Below are 10,298 nucleotides of genomic sequence, written 5' to 3'. Positions count from 1 at the left end.
GCACAAGTATAACTATCTCCATTTCAGAGATAAGGAAACTAAGTCTGAGAAGGATCATAAGCAAGTAAGTGGCAAAATATAGGGCAGAGAGAGGGAATGGATCTGTGATTTCATTGACAGGAAATTTCCCTATACCAAGGCAGATCTGTACCTTCTAGCCATATTATAATCTTAGAGATACAACTAGGACACTGAGGTCTTAAGTAATTTATCAGGGTTCCAGTTAACTAAAAGTCCAGGTTTTGTAACTTAAGGTCTATTCTATCTATTTAATTTCCACAATCATGAGAGATCTCATTTTGCTTACCTTTTCCACACAAGACATATCCATGTAATGGACCTGGTTCTGAGGACATGTGGATTTTGGCCCCTGGAATACATCTTCCAGAAGGATTTGGGGCAAAGAATTGCATGAGACTTGAAGATGATTTCCCAGGGGATATTATTTGACACAGATGTCACTGTGTATGATCTTGATTATGCCTGACTAAGCTCTAAGCAATCCACAGCACCTGCTTCAGCTGCCTTCATGGCTGTTGGAACAAATTGTTCTCATCCGCCCATTCCACAGGGGAAAATCTTCAAATGCTTGAGGTAGACATCCCCTTTCCCCAATTATATATGAGCCAGTTCCAGAATCACCCTTTTCACTTTGTTTCCCATGGTCTTCTCCAAAGCCACATTATTGTTACATATGAGCCCTTCATTTTCTTCCCTCTCTCCTTCGACCACCCCCCTTTCCCACTTCTCACCAACACAGGGTTGGGATGGATAAAATAAAAAAGACTGGAGTTAGGGAGACCATCTTGCATGCTTTTGAATAATTAGGTTTAGGAAAGAGTATGGCACATTAGAAGAAGATCCAGTAGTGACACACACACACACAAAAGTCCCTACACAGGATTGAGAAAACCTGGGTCTCCATCCTCGTTCTTTTACTACTATCATACCTGTGTGATCCTAGGGAAGTCCCACATTCTCTGTGTCTGTTTTCTGGTCTATAAAATGTATTGGCCAGCCAGGAATCAAGCCTGTAGAACCTGCTGGGGAGACTGTTGGGATGCTTGGCAGAAGGGGCTTGTGAAGTTTTCTGTTTTTTTGTTATTTTTTTTTTTTGGTTGTTGTTTTGACTTTTGTCCTGCTATAGAGACTAATGATTTTGCACAACTCTGCCTCCCTTTAATCCAATTAATGTCAAGATATCACCTGTGATGTCATTGGTTCTTTTCCAAAACGAAGGCTGAATAACATGGTGGACAAAGATTTTGAAAGTTAAGTTTAGAGACTGAGGAGGAAGGTTACCACCATTAGTATAAATTTTCCCCTAGAAGTACAGAAGGGAAATTAATAGCCTCTCATATACCTGAGTGGAAGTTGCTATGGGGTGAACAAATTCCTTTCTAATTAAGCCAATGTAGAGGAAATAGCATGGTGAATCAGTTGGGGTGCTAATGTAGGTTATTACAACTTTTTGCACCAAGGTGAATAATTCCAGCTTCAATGGGTGCTGACTGTTGGGATGCTTGGCAGAAGGGGCTTGTGAAGTTTTCTGGGGTTTTTCTTTTTCTTTTTTCTTTTTTCTTTTTTTTTTTTTACCTTTAATACTGGGAGTCAGAGAGAGTGAGATTCTGCTTTAGGGAAAATTTAGATGGTTTTCTCTGCTGAGATGAACTAGTCTGTTGCTTGTATTTTATTCATTTTTTAATCTCACCTGATGAAAATTATGCTTAATAAAAAATAATTATCAAGGTTATATGGATGGGTTGGGGTGGATAAAATAAAAAAGATTGGAGTTAGGGAGACCATCTTGCATGCTTTTGAATAATTAGATTTGGGAAAGAGTATGGCACATTAGAAGAAAATGCAGTAGTGACACACACACACACAAAGTCCCTACACAGGATTCAGAAAACCTGGGTCTCCATCCTCGTTCTTTTACTATTATCACACCTGAATGATCCTAGGGAAGTCCCACACTCTCTGTGTCTGTTTTCTGGTCTATAAAATGAATTGGCCAGCCAGGAATCAAGCCTGTAGATCCTGCTACTGGGGAGGCTAAACTTGGTAGATCAATTGAGCTCAGGTAGATAAAAGCTACAATGGGACTAAAGGTGACTTGTTATTTCACTTTAAAATCCTGTCCCAATATTGGCCTTGACCAGAAAGGGAGCAGATCAAAGCTTTGACACAGATCAGCAGTGGTTGTTGCTCTCCTAACCTGAGTGAGATAAGTTAACTCTGTCCCAACAACAAAACAAATATTGGCTGGATTTGGTCACTAATACTTCTTTTAGCTCTAAAATTCTGTGATTGCATAGTTTAAAAAATTACTTACTGATTGATCTCCCCTCCCTCCAAGATCTTTTGTGACCTGTTAGTTTTCAATAAAAATAATACCATCATTAGGCATTTGTAAATCATATCCAAATTTTTGTTTTCTGGATGTTTCCCCTGGTTTCACCTAGTTCCAATGGAGGAGTTATACCAAAAACTTCTGTGTCTTTGAGATGGCTTCATTCCTTATATTTGTATCCTGAGATCCTATCATAGTAGGAAAAAAAGTAGTAGCTGATAAAATGCTAATCAATTAGTTGATTAATTAGGGATGCTTCTTGAACCTGACATTTTGAAGACACCTCAAAGTTCTCCAGTATTTTTGTTAACCATGTGTCACTTATGTGGGGCCATCTCATATCTCCCCTTCTTTTGAATTATGCTAAAATTTTAGTTAAAGAACCCTATTGTTCTTTTATTAATGCTGTATAACATTTACAAGGAATCCCCTCTTGAGCTTTATTGATTCAGCGTTAAATTGGAATTACCTAATGTTGATTATTGATTTGCATATCAAACTTCCTTGTAGGTTCTTCCTAGGTAATTGCTAAAGGTTTGTTCCTGAACTGATTTACACATCAAAAGCTTCAATCAGCTTTCTTTTTCCTGTAAAAATGATTGGAAATACTGAGGAAAATTGAAAATAAATTTTCATTTTCAAACATTTTTAGTTTAACTAGATAGAAGAATCTAGGGTAAAGTATAATTTCTCTTAACTCTGGGCAACTAGAATAAATAAAAATGTGAGATCATTGTTTGAAACCTTGATTTATCTGTAAAACATTCTGTCTTCTAGACAAATAAGACTATACCTATGGCAGTGCCTGATTAGGATAGGTTATTATAGATGTAAATGGTTCCTTTGAATAGAACCTAGAAAAGAAAACAGAGATGAATAATCCAAAGAGTCAAGTCAACAAGTATGTGTTATGCACTTATTTCTTGCCAAAGATTGTGCTAAATGCTAGGGATTTAAAAAAAAAAAGTCCCTACTCTTAAGGAACTCACAGACTTAGGGGAAGCATCATACAAACAAGTATGTACAAATAAGTATATACAAACTAAAGGAAATGTACTAGCATTAAGTGGGACCAAGAAAGGCTTCTTACAAAATGTGAGCTGTTTAGCTGGTTTTGAAAAACATAAGGAAAGCCAGAAGACTGAGATGAGGAAGAAGAGAAGTAAGAAAGAGGTAAGAAAACAGGTACCTAAGAACTAATCTGGATCACTGAGAGAAAGAAGCCTATTTTCATAGACACAATTTCTCCCTAAAGAACTTGCCTCCGGATGGTAAATGGCAGATGTAGGAATACAATGATAGACCTCTTAGAAAAGGGACGGTGGATATGAAGTGGCTAATCATAAGGACCAAATCTTAGGAATTTTTGAATTTCAGATTTGAGAACAGTTCCGAACCCTCAAGAGTCCCTGGACCAAGATTTGAACACAGAGCTCTTCAGCAAGGGACTGTGATAGTGCTGAGGAACAAAACATGAGCTCTGCTTTTTTTTTTTTTTTACTATTAAGTCATTTGTGTGGTTCACAATCTATGGGAACCTGAGATGCAGTTACCTTTTGGGGATCAACATAAACCCTTATAGTAGTACTGTAAGGCTGATATTCTATATAAGTCCCTTGAATAGAAAGTATTTGTAACTCATTAGAATATAACAATTTGATTCTCTAGAAAGCCATTGTTCTTTTCCCTGGTGAAGAGGATGGGAGAGAATTCTAATACTTAGGATAGGGATATAAGACTGGAAAATGATTGTAGAAGTCTTTAAAGTATATAGTGAGACCCACCAGAAAAAAAGAAAAATCCTTTTGTTGTTGTTGTTATGGGCTCCTGAATTCTGGGGAAAATAAAACAAAGGTTGTCTGATAGGTGAGACTAGGAAATAGGAATCCTTTAAATCATGCCATTGGAGGGCTATTAAACAAAGCTAAATCTGAACATTCAAAAGGAAATTTGAATGAGATCTAAATGAGCAAGAGAGTGACTTTGAGGGGAGTCTGTGTAAGACCAGAACTTGGGACTTGGGAGATGGTTACATGTTTTCTCCTATTAAGTAAATAATCTTTTGGGAGTTGAATTTGGATTTCTTGATAATATATTTCTTAACTGCTTATGAAATTCCCTCTACTGATGAACTTGACATTTGACAAAAATGTTTCTGGAAGAATTGCCTCTTAGCAAATTTCTCTCTAAGGGCATCAAAGAAATTCTATTAATCTGTATGTTTTATCTTTTTATTTTATTACATCTAGGAAATTTCTTCAATGATTTTTTTCTGGGGAAAAAGGTATCTCTCTTTTCTTAGGTAATCTGATGACTCAGATGATTTTTTCTAATTCTGACATATTTGCTTATGTTTTCCAGGATTTTTACCACTGAGTTCTATGTTATTGTTTTCCTGTATGTTTTGCATCTGTGAATTTGAGCTTCAGTCAGAAAATTGCAAAATTAGAACTTCAATAAGAGAGTAGAATTAAACATGTTTAAAAAACTCAGCTCCTCAATCAACAAATACCTTAGCTCATAATTTGATGTGTGTGGGATTATTATCAAGATGGGTATTCCCTCCAATAGTAGAGATCTTGCAATTCATCAGTGACTGTTCATCTTGTATGGCTCTTATCTGTAACTTTCTACAAGTATACCACAAGAATTAACTTGACATTCTGAGAGGGAACTTCACTTTTTCTTTACATCAGGAAGGTGCTACATTATCTGAGTCAACTACTGCACCCAGTCTTCAATACCTTCTGCCATGAATAGATTAAATTGTCTGAAAATAATTGTAGGGAAGGAGAGAAAAGAAAGGGAGCAATTTCAAAATCTCAAAGGTGAACTGAGGAGGAATGAAAAACTATAGCATGATGGACAAATATTGTTGATCAATAAGAGCCTGAAGAGAAGACAATAAAAAGGGAGCAATTAACTTCAACAACTCTCCAAAGATAGTAAATCAACAAATATTTATTAAGAGTTTACTGTATGCCAATGTCACTGTGACAGTGCCAGCAGCTGTAGTTATAGAAGCAAAAATAACCCTTAGCCTCAAGGAGTTCTCATTTTAAAGAGGAGAAAAGATGTAAATAACTGGCACATAGAAGATACATATACAGAGACTATGGAAGATATTCTCAGAAGGACCATAAAAAATTTTCAGATCATAATAAAAAACAGAAGTAAAATATGCAATAAAACACAGTTTAAAAACACAAGTGTAAAAAACTTGGAGAATGTTATGAGACAGAATTAAAGCAGTTTGGAAAAAAAGTTTAGATGGTGTTTTTATAGCATATTACCACAATAAATTCCAAATCAACATAAAGATTTGACTTAAACATAAAAAATTATACAAAAAATTAAAAGAATGACTAGATGGATAGAGGTATCTTTTACAACTATGAGAGGGGAAATTCTTAACAAAGTATAAAGGAGATTAGAAAATAATAAACAATTTGAATAACGTGATGTGAATCTGAAAAGCTTTGACATGAACAAAATAATGCAGCTAAGTTGGAAGAAAACTTGATTAAGATTTTGTTTCAAATATCATTGATAAGGGGATATCGACCCTTCAATGGGATAGGGTCGATATCCCAGATATAGAAAAAACTAAAAACTAAATAAGATCATGTACCATTTCCCATTGTGCACTTGGTCAAAGAATGTTAAAAAAAAGTTCTCAAAAGATGAATTAATAACTATTAATAAGACCTCTCTGAATTACAGCAAGAGAACTTCAAATCAAAACATCTTTGAAGTTTTATCTTATACCAACAAGCTAGAAAAGATGGAGATAATACTGCAGAAAAATGGGACACTAATAGAATTGACAGAATTATGAAATGGTCCAACAGTTTTGGAGAACAATTGGACTTTTAAAAAAATTGCTAAAATGTAAATATCCTTTAGTTTATTGTTTTTTTTGATTTAAGCATATACCCAAGGAGGTCAGACAGAAAGGTTTCAGTATATACAATACTTTGTTATAGTAAAAAAACCCAAAAGTCCTCCCCTCAAACTGGAAACAAAGTAGAGCTCTATCCATTGATGAATAGGGAAACAAATCTTGCTATTTGAATATGGTAGAATATTACTGTTATGAGAAATAACAAACGTGATAAATTCAAAGAATTGTGAGAAAATTAATATGAAGTATACAGAGTAGCAAACAGAACCAAGTAAACATGTCACAATGTTACATTTACTGTTAGATGCTGTCAATATATTGATCTCTCCCAACCCCTTTTTAAAATCAACTCTCTACGATTATAAACTGCATCAAAGATGCTCAACTGCATAGAGTTTTCCTCATCAGGAATTCCCTAAGCCAATGAGATTATAGGTTCAATTCCAATTTTAACATGAAAAAGCTCCTTGGGTAAAGGAAAGAGAGGAGATATGTCAAAAAATTATTATATTGTCATAACAAAAAGACATATTTTTTAAAAAGTTAACCAAAAAAAAGTGATTTCTGGGTGGTATTTCCCAAACTCCTATTTAGTAGAACATTAATGCTTTTTTTCCCAAAATGATTTGAGTGCTGCAGAAGTCAATAGCACTGACTGATCTCTGAATTTAAACTGAAACCAGGATATTACTGTTGAAATGAATTAAGTGATTTAAACATAGTCCTCTATGCATTCAGAATGTAAAGTATACCTAGGAGATACAAAATTGTGTTGTCATCAAATTAATCTGTTTTCCAAGCTCCTAATTTAATTTGAAGCTTATTTCATTTCATCAATAGACTCAATTGAAAAGGTTTTTTTAAAATAATTTTGTACAGAGAGAAACTGAAAACAGAAATAGCAAATGCCAGAGCAAATAATAATCTTTCCAGCTGATCCACATTCTGTTGCTTATGATGCTTCTTGAAAGTATTTTTCAACAACTCCTCATGGAATTGGCTCTTGAGAGTGTGAACCATACTCTGGTCTCCATGCTCATCTTCCTGGATTTTTCTTTGTCCTTCATGCCCCATAAACCAATCCATTCCCGGACCCTGCTGATTCTTTGACTTTAATGTTTCTCATCGCTGCCCCTCAGTCACCCCAAGGGACACTTCTAGCCTGGATTATTGCTACTCTTTTGTAAATGGTCTTCCTGTCTCCAGTCTATCACACCTTCTTAAAATAATCTTCCTTAAAACATTGCTTTCACGTTATTCCTTTGCTTGAAAAGCTTCCATTTAGATAAGATTTAAATTATATAGCTAGCTGGGCCTTGAAATACTCTCCTCCTCCCCCATATCTTCAGCCAAATCAATGTGCTCACTCTTCTCGGCACTAGACTTGCTACATACATTCAAGCTTTTGCTATAGAAAATACTCTTTTTCTCCACCAAGCCAAGTCCATCGCCAAAACCTGCCTTGGGACCAACTTCTTTCAGGAAGCCTTTCCCAATTGGTGTAATGATGCCTATTCAGCAAATAAGCTGCTTCTCAGCTTTTAATTCCATTAAGTGCTGGAAATGTAAATTGTCCAAAGCTTATGAGAGGGGGAAAAAGAAATTGGACTTTCTATCTTTAATGACCAACAATAATTGTTCTGAATACAGAGAACCCCAATTCTTTTTTTTTTTTAAATAAATCTAAGCAACAAAGTAAAATAACTTTTTGTGACCTCTAGTGGGCGCTTTTCAATCGTAGCGAATTCTTAGTAGAGGAGAAAATGCTTCGAAGTGTACTGTCCCTAACACCCAATCCAATAAACTGTTTTTCTACATTTCTTTTGCTACTAAAAGAGTTTAGGCATTGGGACATCTTTAAGCCGCTGGTATCATAGTGGACAGCTAAAAATGTGGAAGGTAATTCAAGACAAGGAAACCTAGCAACCTTGGGCACTGGCCAAAGTGCAGATGCACCAAGATCCTTTGCAGAATCCTTTGAGGACTCCTTACAGGAGTCCCTCAAGGAGCACCTCAAGGAGCACCTTTCCTAGGTCTTGGGGTACTAGAAGCTGCAATTCATCATTGCATACACAGGAAACCAGGACATTATGAAGAAACATAATAATGCAACTAGTGCACTTGAGAAAGGGTGGCAGGATTCGCATTGAAACCCTCCCAAACCTGCTTATGAATGCCAATTATAATCACTCCTTTTGAAAAGGAGTAAATTGAGGCTGAGAGATTAAGTGACTAACCTAAGGTTATAGTTAGGGACAGGGATTTGAAGGCAGATACTGGGAACAGCTCTCTTCCCCCAGCTTGGAGTTATAGAAAAGGAAAGGAAAAGAAAAATAATCCTCCTTTTCCCGCTATCAAGTCCACGCCCTTTGGGGCTTTTATTGCATTCTAAAGTGGTTGGTAATGAGAAGGTCCTATTGCGGATCAATGCCAATGTGCTCGCCTCATTTTTTTTAGGGTTTCGCGGAGGAGGGTGCTTATGGAGGCGGGAGAACGGGTTGGGGCGGCTTCTCTTTAGGAGAAGGGAGGAAACTGAGTGAGGGAAGCAGCGCGGGCAATCGACACTGACGGATGGATGCTTTGATGTGTGCTCTCACTCTCTCTCTGTACAGCACACATTACGTGGGTCTCTTCTGAGCGGGGGAGGGAACCGAAGAAAGTCGGCAGGAAAAGCTAAGACTGTGATTTAGTCACCGAGAAATTCTTCGGGGATGTTTCAGAGTCAGAGCTTGGCTCAGGCACGCAATTGTCTGAAAAAGGCCCTTCTAAACCCGTTTGCCACCTCCCTCGGAAAGCCCACTCCCCAATCCCGCGCCAGGGTCTGGGCATCCACAGCTCTTCCCGGGAACCCCTGGCACCGGCAGTCTTTGGCGGCTTCAGTGGAGACAGGTTGTTCTGCTCTCGCGCCCGCTACTGGAGCTCTGCCGTGGGCATGGGGACTGGCAGCTTCCCCCGACAGTCCCCAGTGCTCCGGAGTGGGGGGGATGGGGGCGGGAGCCCCGAAATCCACTGGAGCTTTGGTTCAGGTCCTTATTCCATCCACCTCTAGCGCCCTTATTTCCCGGCTTTACCACTTCTTCCATCCCCAATTCTGGCACCAGCTGAAGGATTCTCCCTTTTCTCTCTCCCCGTCAACAGCAACCTGGCACAATGCTAGTCCCGACTGTCCCTTTCCTGCCCCCCAACCTCCTTCCCAATCAGCCAAGGGTTTCCCCGACAGTGTCTTCACACCCATTAGGATAGGGGGTCTACGGGTCCGCGGGAGGCGCTGGGACCCGCTCCGGGACTTGCTACGGAGGGGTGGGCTGACGGCGTGGGGAACAGGGAGCCCGGGGAATCCCGGCAAGCGAGGAGGGGCCCCAGTAAGGTGGGGCCGAGTGGGGAGGAGGAGCTGAAAGGGAAGGGGAGGCAGGGAAAAAGAGAAGGAAGCTGAGCAGGGGAAGAGAGGGGGCCTGGGGCGGGGAGAGGAGGGAGGGGCGGGCCTAAGGCCCCGCCCCCGCCGCCTCTGTTCTCCCTCCAAGGAGCCGCCTCGCCGACTCTGCCTCTGCCTCAGGACGGCTGTTGGCTGCAACCTTAGTCTGAGGGAGCAGCTCTGGGGGCGTCGAAGAGTGCTCCCTCCCCCAGACATCCCGCATCTCTTCTGCCCGAGCCCCCTCATCTTCTCTGGGGTTGCAACAGTGGGGACGGCGTCGACGGCTCATAGGTCGCGGAGGACTCAGCTCAGACCACCGAGATAACATTCTCCTGTCAGTGAAGGGGACACCACTGGCATCGAGGCTGGCGGCAGTTTTACCCCCACGGGGGGCGGGGCGAAAAAACTCTGAAGAGGACTACGGTTCAAGGGGCAGAGAAAACTGGGGGCAGGGTGGGGAACAGCTGAAGACGGGACCTCACCGTCCACTGTCATTGAATCCTGTGAGGTCACAGGAGCTCCGACCTCACGTCATCCCTGCGATCCCCCTTGCAGCGACACTTTGCTGGGGAATTCCTTAGTGCGTGCCCCGAACAGGCGATCGTGGGCGGTGCTGGGGGTGGTTACGG

The sequence above is a fragment of the Antechinus flavipes genome, chromosome 2, assembly GCF_016432865.1.
Source record: "Antechinus flavipes isolate AdamAnt ecotype Samford, QLD, Australia chromosome 2, AdamAnt_v2, whole genome shotgun sequence".
NCBI classification, from domain to species: Eukaryota; Metazoa; Chordata; class Mammalia; order Dasyuromorphia; family Dasyuridae; genus Antechinus; species Antechinus flavipes.
The sequence above is the reverse complement of the archived record's forward strand: the minus strand, read 5'-3'. Positions refer to the sequence as shown.